This window comes from Pseudophryne corroboree, chromosome 1 (assembly GCF_028390025.1).
Source record: "Pseudophryne corroboree isolate aPseCor3 chromosome 1, aPseCor3.hap2, whole genome shotgun sequence".
Taxonomy (NCBI): Eukaryota; Metazoa; Chordata; class Amphibia; order Anura; family Myobatrachidae; genus Pseudophryne; species Pseudophryne corroboree.
The window spans coordinates 248,651,105-248,663,671 of NC_086444.1; the positions used below are offsets into that span (position 1 = coordinate 248,651,105).

Genomic DNA, 12,567 nt, shown 5'->3' on the forward strand with positions numbered 1-12,567 from the left:
CAGTCCGGAAGCGGGCGGCCGCGATCATCACTGCCAGCGGGTGAACTCCGGGGGGACTTCAGGACGGTAACTGCTCGTTCATACCGCGGCTGCGGTAACACACACTGGATTACCAGGGTTTGACTGTCCTTCTTTACCTCCCCCAGAACTGCTCACTCCTCAGCATTACAGTGCATTCAGGAGTCCTGTTCACAGCATTTTTCACACAGGAGTGTAGCACTCTATACCATCCTATTTCCCCGCTTATGCCTAATGGATATCAATTGATTCATGCTATTTACTAATGATATTTATGCCTAAAGGTTATCAGTCGAATTCATGTTATTGATTAATGATATTTACCATATGATTATGCTTATGCTAACAATAGCTAATGATTCTATGGCATATTTAATTACCAATGACAGCTCCTTAAGATTTTTTGATAAGGTTTATGCAGTAGGTATGAGCCAGCCTTGAGCTCTAAACCCACATTTTTTTTATTTATATATTCTTTTTCTTGTTATCAATTAAGTACTTCTTGATACACCATTTATCCATATTTGTCTGATATGCTACTACTGGATTTCTGTGAGAGTATTTCCATTTATTTTTGCTTTGCAGTTTATTTTTGCTTTGCCATTGTTGGTGTATGAATTTGGGATTTCTTGTGCACAGTTATAATCCTTGAACTTGCTTGCAAAGTGTCAACTGTACCCCACTTTATTCCTGTGAATATATTACGTCACAGTGCCACTTAGCAAATTCCAAACTATTCTTGGCATTTAACCTATGACTACTAATTAATATCAGAATTGTCATTGGTACGCATATACATATCTTCATTCATATTTGTTTTATTTTTTACACATTACATTTTTTCAATTTTTATTTTCCATACACTCTTCTCATCTGGAAATACCATTTCGGACCATTTGCAGTCCTGATTTATGTAAAGTACGGAAAGTAGAAGTGGCCTCTTTTTTCCTTTCCTTTTACATCAACGGCCCACGGCCATACTATCCTGAATACGCCCGATCTTGTCCGATCTCGGAAGCTAAGCAGGTATGGCCTGGTCAGTACTAGGAAGGGAAACCTCCTGAGAATACCAGGTGCAGTGGGCCCTTTTTCTAAGAAATATTCCCTCTTAAATTTACCATACACTCCCTCTTCTGGAATTACTGTTTCAGGCTATTCGTGGTCCCGATTTATGTAAAGTACAGATAATAGAAGTGGCCACTCTCTTTCCTCTTCTCCATCAAACGGCCCACGGTCATACCACCCTGAATACGCCCAATCTTGTCCGATCTCGGAAGCTAAGCAGAATTGGCCTGGTCAGTACTAGGAAGGGAAACCTCCTGAGAATACCAGGTACAGTGGGCCCCTTTTTCTCTAAGGAGACCTTAACCACTTCCACAATTTTCTCTGCATTTACCTTGAGCTCAATTTGAATAACATTTTGAATCCTCCATCACTTTACATTGACAGGCATACACAGTGAATTTTAGGCTACCCTCAAATTTAAGCGATCAGCTGGTATCCTCGATCAACCTCCTGATATTTTCCCCTTTTTAAACTTCTTGTACCTTATTTGTTAAAAAGGGTAAACAAGAATTACACATAAAGAACAACAGTCATTAGACACGACTTTTAAATTATCATTATTTTTTATTCAAGAAACAATAAAGGTTAAGTTTTACTTTATTTTCACATCTCTAATCACACACATATTTATGATAACTAATGAGTGCTCCCAAACAAGGTTTTTTTTTTCTTTCTCTTTTCAATTGTTACCTATGGAGAAGCTGCGACATGACATCCTAGGACACGCAACTGCACCATGCATCACCATTATATTTGAGCGTGCCTTGGCAATACTTAAATCTTGTTAAGTCAGCAGCGAGTTGTAAAAGGTTGAAAATCTCTGTGCTACAGTGTCATCACCATGTTGTTATAAAAATGCCTCAAAAACTCCGAAAGACGTGCTTTGGTGGAGGGGCCCGGTAGGGGCCCCAGTTTCCTACCCCTCCCCAGTATGCCCTTGCTGTAGCCAGTGGAAGGGGCGCCATCTTCCCAGTGATCTCTTCGGGAAGATGGCGCCGCACATACAAAGCAAAGACTCTGGCACAGCTCCTGATTGGCTGCCGGTCCATGATCTCTGATTGGCTCACGAACTGGCGCCTGATTTAAGATACCCGTGCTTCCACCGGAGACCGGACTGAGGAGCAGGAATAGCACGTGCTGCACTCTCCTACCCTCACTGATATCAAGGTGGTTGGGCCGCTAAAGGACCCATGTCAGTGGGCCGCAAAAGGATGCGGTAGGGGAGGCATGCGGACCACGGCCCCCGGGTGTGACACCCCTGCACTAGAGTATCAGAATTAGTTTCACGGCACCCCTGGGCCAAAGTTTCTTATTGAGAAATTCAGGAAAAAATATAAAATGAAGTCAATTGAGTTTATAATATGTCATCCTTAGGTTCAGTTATGTGGTGAGGGACTGGTTTTGCCAATTTAAGTCTAAATAATTCGAATTGGTCCTGGACCACCAAACTATGGCACTACTGCAAGGTCCCCCTAACCCCCCCCCCTCCCTTTCCCGAGGTACCCCAGAGTGTCAGGGCCCCCAGTTTGGAAACTACTTCCAAAAAACTACTTCCAAAAAATAAATGTTTTTTTTTATTTTTTTTTTACTACATGTAATACACCTTAAATCTCAGTTCCTATAATATTTTAAATCCTTGCATACAGTAAACTACACATATTTGAAAATCCTACACCAGGCACAAGTAGTCATTCAGGTGCATTGGGTATGGTTGACCGGCAGCCGGGATCCTGGTGGTCAGCATACCAACGTCGGGATCCCTGGCTGCCAGAATGCCAGCAGGAAGGCAAGCGAAACGAAGCTCCTTGCGGGCTCGCAGCGTTCTCCACATTGCGGGCTTGGTGGCTTGCTGTGCTCGCCACAGGTTCTATTCCCAGTCAATGGGTGTCATGGACACCCACGAGTGGGAATAGTCCTCGGCCCCTTGCCAGCATTCTGGTGGCCGGGATCCCGGCAGAAATATGCTGACCGCCGGGATGGTGACTACATCCCGTTTTGATGACTATGTGGTAGTTTTATCATTATTATCCTATTTGTATGTAAAAAGTGCTGAAAGGGGAGAGCGCTACTGTTCAGATTTCATACTGTTCCTTCAGGGAGGCTTCACTCCCTGTACCAAGATGGCTGCTGACCCAAAATACTGCACATAAGTGCGGCACCATCTTGTCAATGTCTTAGAGCATCACTGTGGGATACAGTAGTTTTTCACTAAACTCCTCAGAGACCTGAGATTATCAGAGATCCACAACACTTCCAGTTAACCTGTTGCACACATTCATCAGCTGGGAAGCCGAATGACACCCCTCTTGTCTCAACCTCCGCTCAGTGAGAACCAGTGTGAACTCCCAGGTCACCGCTTAACTTATCACCCTTCGAAGTTCTTTTTGGTTGACAACCCAATGTAATGATAGACTCCCAGGATGATTTGAAATGCAATAACAAAATAACTGTGAAATATTTGGTTAGGATGAGCCAGCAGCTGAGAAATCAACAAAGAAATCTAAAGCTGGTGATTCCTGACCTACCGAACAGTAATTGTCATGACATTGAGCCTGGGGATTATGTGATAATTCGAATTTTTTTACGCTCATGTTGCCTCATAGACAGGTGGGAAGGACCGTATCAAGTTTTGTTAACCAGCACGACAGCACTAAAGGTCGCCGAAAGAGAGACTTGGGTCCACTTGTCCCACTGCAAGAAGGTTGCTGACCCGGTGAAAAATCGTGACAAAGAGCAAGGTGAAGAGAACCTCGTATCACTAGTGTTTATTCCGGGAAAGCTGAGAGGCAGGACTGTTGAAACGGCACCTGAGCGCGGAGAACAACAAAATCAAAGATGGTTGTCGTACCAGTTTTCTTTTTTCACCTCACCCCCACTGCATTTTTCTTTATACAGGTTGAGTATCCCATATCCAAATATTCCGAAATACGGAATATTCCGAAATACAGACTTTTTTGAGTGAGATAGTGAAACCTTTGTTTTTTGATGGCTCAATGTACACAAGCTTTGTTTAATACACAAAGTTATTAAAAATATTGTATTAAATGACCTTCAGGGTGTGTGTATAAGGTGTATATGAAATATAAATGAATTGTGTGAATGTACACACACTTTGTTCAATGCACAAAGTCACAAAAAATATTGGCTAAAATTACCTTCTGGCTGTGTGTATAAGGTGTATATGTAACATAAATGCATTCTGTGCTTAGATTTAGGTCCCATCACCATGATATCTCATTATGGTATGCAATTATTCCAAAATACGGAAAAATCCCATATCCAAAATACCTCTGGTCCCAAGCATTTTGGATAAGGGATACTCTACCTGTATTTTGTTTCCCTTCTTATTTTATTTCCTCTTTGCTCCTTAACGAAATGGATCTACCTCAAGAGACTGTGTTTCTGGTTTTTCTGGTAATTCTGTTTTTGATCAGGACAATTTGTTTTGATGAGGGTTCCAGAGACGTCGAGCAAGGATCTGGAATGGGTTCTGATGGCGAGTACGGATTTGTAGGATCTCAGGAGCAGCACATCACTCGAGTAAAGGCTGGTATCAGTAAGCGCGCTGGTAGTCATGGAGCTCTGAGGCAACGTGAGGGGTTATTGTCTGATGAATATTGTATTTGTAGAAATTGCGAGAACATAGTCAAAGATGGGTGCATCCAGAGATGTCAGTCCAATATTAATATCGACATGGACCGACATCCGTTGAGTGATTACCACTCATTAGTGGGTAAGGTCTTAAACCAGACAGAATGTTGGGTGTGCTCACAGGCACTTCAAAGACAGAGTAAGTCAGGATTAGTGCCATACCCTTTAACGATAGATGATGTACTCGAATTACGGGGTGGGAGACCGGTGGACAAGAAATTCAATATATCTAGGCCCCCTAGCTTGAAGCTCCACCAGTATCATGTAGATCACAGGTCCTCAAACTCGGTCCTCAGGACCCCACACAGTGCATGTTTTGCAGGTCTCCTCACAGAATCACAATTGAAATAATGAGCTCCACATGTGGACCTTTAAAAATGTGTCAGTGAGTAATTAATACACCTGTGCACCTGCTGGGTTACCTGCAAAACATGCACTGTGTGGGGTCCTGAGGACCGAGTTTGAGAACCTCTGATGTAGATAGATCATTAGTGTGTTTTAATATTTCCAATTTCCGAAAACCAGGAAATTGGGAAGTGACATGGAATAACCAGACAATGACCTTTTCGCACAGAGCTGAAAGGATACCTATCGACTCTGAACTTGTACGCAAGATAGCCAACAGTGGGAAGTATTTTCGGTACTGGTATATACGTGGAAGCAAAACCATGTGGGTTGGAAAGGTATCGCAGGGGTATTGTGCCCATGTCATCCAGCCCGATACTTGTACTGAACAAATGAGAGAACTAGGGATTGGATTCTTTACATGGAAGAATTGCAATATGGTGGTGTTACATTTTGTCCACTATGTTCTCCCAGATGATGCCTATTTTATATGTGGGAGGAAAGCGTACAAGTGGCTTACTCCGAGCTCTGAGGGATTGTGTTATATTTGGAGAGTACTACCAGAGGTCATGACCATAACCCACGACAAAATGAAAGACGTTCACCGCAACGCTCAGGCTCCTTATACTCATACCCATTATGAACACATCATCAAGAGACACCTCATAGATAGGGCAGAGCATGCAGCCTCTGATTTGATCCATGAATCCACCGGGATTCAGTTCCTTCTCACATTAGATATCACCTGTTCTGCCAGAGGAACTATAAATTATAGGTACATTCATGCGCTAGTGAACTTGATAGATAATATCACTGAGATGTATGATGACACCTTCAGGTATACGGGAAGAGAGTTACAAGCCTACAAGAAGGAGCTGATCCAGCACAGGATGGTCCTTAATAATGTTACAGCTGTGACAGGTGGGTACTGTGTTACCCTGGCAAGTCAATGTGGTGTGAAGTGGTGTACGTATATTACGAATAGCACTGACGACCCCAAGGAGATCATCAATCAAAAGATGGACGAGATCTTGCAGTTGAAGTGGGAGTTCAGGAGGAAGCACAACCTTACCTTGACGGCTGTGGGTAATGAACTGACTGGCTGGGTCTCTTGGTTGAACCCACGCAAATGGTTCTCAGGGTTAGGAGAGTGGGCACAGAATGTTATTATAAGTGTGGGAAAGTTTATCCTTTGTATCCTGGGAGTCATCATAATTATTGGTCTGATATTCAGGTGTGTTCGAATTTTAACGCGGCGCAAGCATAGCACAAATTTGATGAGTCTAAGGAGCGAGGGCGTTGTTACAGCAGCAGATTTGATTTATGACCCATCTGTAAAAACAGTGTTATGATAAGGATTGCAAATGAATTTCATGGCCTGTTTTCTTTCACCATTCTTTTCTGTCTCCCCCTTTACCCAGAAACATCCAACCGGAAAAGACGTCAAACCTACCCAAATGTTTATGTGAATGTATTTTTATATATGTGTCTTATCTTCATCTCTACAACCTCCAGTTAATGGCACACATAGTCGACAGGTGTTATCCACATATAGTAGCACTCACATATATATTCCCCCTCCTTGTATCATCAACTAAATGTGCTCCCCATTTGTTGGTACTAGAAGCCGAAAAGGTGAGGGTCAAAAGCCCTTACCCGAAAGGAGCTCGGTAGTGTTTGTGTGCCCATTTACAGACCTTTAATACGGGATGAGAAGGATTTAATGTAGACTTCGCAATACCTCGAAGCTTACTTAGAACATATACGGCACGATGATACATGCCCCTCACACATTGATTTATACATACATGCTTTTTACTATCCCACTAGGCTCTACATTTCCCACCTACAACTCTCCTCTGATCATCCAAACTTTGTATATATTGTATAAATATTTTCAGTTTATTAGTTAAGAGTGGCAGTTATTGATGACTGCCAAAGGGTGGACTATCGAAGTCGGAAAATATTATGGTACACACATCACGTACAAACACCACACAGATGGCCTCCGTGCACGTACTTGTTCTGCCGTGCGTGCGCATATTCGCAAGTTGCGTATGACCGCTCACGCGGTAGTGCGTATTAGCGCGTGGTATGAGTAATTACGGTAGCATTTGTATTCGCACGGAAAAGCCACAAAGACATATCTCATATTTAATCCATAGTGCAAAATGTACACATAGCCCACATGCACCACACCAGCAAGTTATACTTGTTTAAAAGGTACAATAACAAAGGGATTCACCTTTACAGGATATGAGGGGACAGCATTAGGTTAGGAGGTGGTGTTTGGTATCTAGCTGTAGGGTATTTTAAGGGCAACATTCCGGTAGCAGTTTGCAGAAGATAGCACGCTCCTGCGCTTAATTATGCGCAGGAACAGAATATTACTATTATACTGTATTTACTGTACTCTGATATTCGGAGGGAACGCAGTGGAGACCATCTGCAAGTGCACCTGGACCAGGCATTGCCCACCTATTCAAACCAACCTATGACCCCTCCTGTACTGTAAATGACCAGCCCTTTGACCTATAGGTGAAGAGATTACAGTTTCTATTGTATTATGTTTTAGCCAAATGTATAAAAAGCCAAGTTGCCTGGCCGGTCTCTCTCTCTGAATGTCATCTTGCTTGATTGACTGAGCACCGGGACCGTGTGGCGCTGGCGAAACAAACGTATGTACCATTTATTGTAGCCCCTTTTCTCTTATTGTGATTGTATTGTTATTGTAACCCCCTTTTTTTGAAATTATGTTGGTGGGTCGGATCCCAGCATTTTAAATACAATTGGTGTCATGTCTCTTTTCTGCTAAGGTTTAAAGTGTATTTCAGCCACACATGTAGCTGCATTGTGCTCATAGCGTGTCGGTGTGTGTGTACGCTAAGTTAGTAAAAAGTACGTATGTTAAAGATTACATCCAGCAGCCACAGCTGCTCGAATTTCAGTGTAAAAGGTATTGCTTTTTCTGTCCTGTATGTTGATCAATATTAACACGCTACTACTACTGGGGGGGGGGGGGGGGGGGGGCATTACGTATAAGGATGCTACTACTTCTGGGGGGGCCATTACGTGTCAGGATGCTACTACTACTGGGGGGCATTACATATAAGGACGCTACTACTGCGGGGGCCATTAGGTGTAAGGATGCCACTTCTACTGGGGGGGGGCATTATGTATAAGGACGGTACTACTACTGGGGCACATTACGTATATGGAAGCTACTACTACTGGGGGGGCATTCTGTATAAGGATGGTACTACTACTGGGGGCGCATTACGTATAAGGACACTACTACTACTAGGAGGGAATTACGTATAAGGACGCTTCTACTACTGGGGGGCATTACGTATAAGAATGCTACTACTACTGGAGGGGCATTATGTATAAGGACGCATCTACTATTGGGGGTGCCCTACGTATAAGGACGCTACTACTGGGGGGGCATTATGTATAAGGATGCTACCACTACTGGGGGGGGCATTATGTATAAGGATGCTACTACTACTGCTGGGGGGTCATTATGTATAAGGATGCTACTACTACTGGGGTGCATTACATATAAGGATGCTACTACTATGGGTGGGGCATTACGTATAAGATGAATAAGTTTGTTCTACATTGTGGCATAATTTTAAATGGGGGTACTATTGTGTGGCCATGCCCCTTACTTGTGAGACCACACCCCTTTTCCCGGCGCGCGCCAAAGGAATATGGGAGGGCGCAAATTTATAGTTTGCAGAGGGGCGCCGAACACCCTAGCACCGGCCCTGCTTACAGGGCCGACCTAGTTATGCTGCTGCTTGAGAGGACGGAGCTGGCGGAAGATGAAGGAGAGGGGAGAGCCGCACTCAGACGCTGCCACTGCTATGCACGTCCTTTGCCCCGTACAGCACTGCCAGTGACAACCGGATGCAGTCACGGTCAGTGCTGCAGCTGCTGCCCAGTGACCAATCACAGTGACAGGGGAGTGCTTTCAGATAGGCTGAAAGCACATCCCTGCTGTTCTGCGGCACTTGGGCAGGTGCCCCTTCCATTACTTTTTTCAATGAGCTTTTACAGCTCTTTGCTTGGCCCCGCCCCCTGCCGATTGCAATGCACAGCGGGAGGCACCGTTCTCGGTGCCGCACAAATGTATTTAAACAGCCATTTACAATCTAAAAAAAATTACATAATATAAAAAATATACTTATGACACAGAATATGTGTCATAAGTATCTTCTTTGTATTATTTTAATCAGGAATAACAGGGGAGGCACTGCCTCCCCTGCCTGCACGTCCCTGGATTGCAGGACTTTCTTTGGGCTGCACCCACTCCGTGGAATGCCCTCCCATGCACAATAAGACTCTCTAGATTCCATAGCTTCAAGCATTCCCTGAAAACTCCTCTTCAGGCAAGTTTATCAATTTCCGTAACCACCCACATAACCTTCATAAACATTACTATCCAATTACATACCAGGAGCGGAATGGGATGGAAAACCAGCTCGGGAAATTTATGGAAGCAGGTTTAATTTGGATGCAACCTGATGAATGGGTGGGGTCTGTTGAGGGGGACGGGATCCCTCCTCAATGGGCCTGATTGTACGCAATCGCGGCCTTCCTTCTGTCTTTTGCTGCAGTTGTGTCTGAGACCAGAGGCAGATTGGGGACTAAAGGTGGCCCTGTCAAATTTTGTAGTAGTGGCCTGGCAGCACAAGAGGTATAACGTAACATGTAGCCATGGCAGCATCACTGGATGGTAGAGCTGCTGTACTGCAGAGATGGAATGACAAAATGCATGTGGACAATGCAGTATACTGAGTGCGGTGGGCTACCTGTCATGTGGAAGGTGGGTCCACATGACATCTCACAAAACAGGCCCCACAGACAGGCCCAGCGCTACCCACTCAGAAAAGTGATGCAAAGCAGGTAGGCGCCAGGCTGGAGAGGCGCTCTCCCCGCCCTGCATCCCTGTGCTGAGGTCCCCTGCTGCTGCTGCCCAGTCACTATGTCACCCCCCCCTCTCTGTTCTGTCCCAGCCATTGTCACCACCCCAGTGTTCTGTCCCAGTCACTATGTCACCCCCCTCTGTGTTCTATCACAGCCATTGTCACAACCCGAGTGTTTGATCAGTCACTATGTCACCCCCCTCTGTGTTCTGTCCCAGTCACTGTCACCCCATCTGTGTTCTGTCCCAGTCACAATGTCACCCTCCTGTGTTCTGTCCCAGTCATTGTCACCACCATCTATGTGTTACACCTCCCTCTGTGTTCTGTCCAAGCCATTGTCTCTACCCAGTGTTCTGTCCAAGCCACTGTCACCCCCCCCGTGTTCTGTCCTCGTCACTGTGTCACCACCCCGTGTTCTGTCCCAGTCACTGTGTGACTCCCCGTGTTCTGTCCCAGCCTTTGTCACCCACTGTGTTCTGCCTCAGTCATTGTCATTCCTCTTCTGTGTTTTATCGCTATCACCCCTCCCCTCTCCGTGTTCTGTCCCAGTCACTGTGTCACCCCCCCGTGTCTGTGTTGTCCCAGACACTGTTACCTCCCACCCATCTGTGTTCTGTCCCACTGTGTCACACTCCCCATTTATGTTCTGTCCCAGTCACTGTGTCACCCCCCCCCTTCTGTGTTCTGTCCCACTAACTGTGTCACACACTCCCCATTTATGTTCTGTCCCAGTCACTGTGTCACCCCCCCCCCCTTCTGTGTTCTGTCCCAGTCACTGTGTAACCCCCCTCTATCTTCTTTTCCATTTACTGATTACAGATGGCACATTGGCAGGCAGCCATGTGAGAGACAGCACCACCCTCATTTTGCATCTGACGCAGGCTGCAGGCCAATTGGAGCTTGCGCACCGGCAGCTAGTCAAGGGCGGCCGCAGTGGCTCACAACCTACACCAGATGTGGCGTAATGTGTAAAGGGCATTCCATTATGTGAAAGGGGCATTACTGTGTGTGGCATAATGTGTAAAGGGCATCCATAATGTGTAAGGGGCATTCCTGTGTGTCGCATATTGTGTAAGGGGCATTACTGAGTGAGACATAATATGTAAGGGGCATTACTGTGTGTGACATAAGGTGTAAGGGGTTTTACTGTGTGGTATAATGTGTTCAAAGGGGCATTACTGTGTGGCATAATGCGTATAATGGGCACTACTGTGGCATAATTTAAATTGGTAGTACTATTGTGTGGCCATGCCCCTTTCTTGTGAGACCACACTACTTTTTGTGATGCTGTCCCTTTGTGAAGTACTGTATGGTAGGGAGGGCGCAAATTTATAGTTTGCAGGAGGGCGCTGAACACCCTAGCACCGGCCCTGTTCACAGACATGTCAGCCTACCAGGAATCTACCCACAGACATGTCGGCCTACCAGGTGTGCCCTAAGGCCAATCCGCCCCTGCACTGTATAGTTCACACATATCCTCACATATTTTCTTTTTCTTCACTTTCCCATCCTCCTGACCCCTGGCCATTATTGCTGTGTGACCATATCGTACAGCCCACAAAGAACCTTTGCAATCTGGTGTATCATGCAAAATATAGCACCTATCCTTGTGAATCAATGCCTATTTCCCTACAGAATGTAAGCTTGTGAGAAGGGCCTTCCTACCTCTATGACTTCTGTTATTAATTTGTGACAATTCTGTCTTGGAGGTCTACAGACAATTCCTTTGACTTCATGCTTGGTTTGTGCTCAGACATGCACTATCAAGTGTGGGACCTTATATAGACAGGTGTGTGCCATGCCAAATTATGTCCAATCAACTGACTTTACCATAGGTGGACTCAGATTAAGCTGTAGGAACATCTCAAGGATGAACAGTGGAAACAGGATGCACCTGAGCTCAATTTTGAGCTTCATGGCAAAGGCTGTGAAAACTTATGTATATGTGATTTCTTAGTTTTTTATTTTTTAATAAATTTGCAAAAATCACAAAAAAACTTTTTTCACATTGTCATTATGGGGTATTGTGTGTAGAATTTTGAGGGAAAAATTAATTTATTTCATTTTGGAATAAGGCTGTAACATAAAAAAAAAGTGTAAAAAGTGAAGCGCTGTGAATACTTTCCAGATGCACTGTATATTTTGCCACATAATAGCAAAGTGAACACACTGGGCCTGATTCTTAGTTGCACGTATCATTGGCAGTCATATTATGTCCATGCTAATAAACGCATCTCTCTGCGTCAATTTAGAGTCGGACACATCTTTGCAGATACACCTTCTTCCCCCACCCGTCCATTCAGGAAAGTGGTAATCATCAGCGTGCACTTGCACTTACCCTATACCTGCTGCAGAAGCAAGTCTGAAAATAGCTGGATCTCTGTGTGCGCACAAGACTGGATGAGATGCAACTCCAGCGACACACTCATAACACTCCCTCTGGTTACTTAGTCTATGTGCAAATGCCTAAATTCTGCCAAGTTCCTCCCATTCAGTTGCAAGTTGTTAAGCAGCAGACTTCGAATTGCCTGTAGATCCGCGAAAAAGAGAACAGCTG

General features: G+C 44.8%; 2 pseudogenes; both read left to right on the forward strand.

The window, feature by feature from the left end:
* Window positions 1-985: 985 nt before the first annotated feature.
* LOC134932981 (5S ribosomal RNA) lies at window positions 986-1,103 on the forward strand (annotated as a pseudogene).
* A 141-nt stretch (window positions 1,104-1,244) lies between these two features.
* Window positions 1,245-1,362, forward strand: LOC134944199 (5S ribosomal RNA; annotated as a pseudogene).
* The last annotated feature ends 11,205 nt before the right edge of the window (window positions 1,363-12,567 follow it).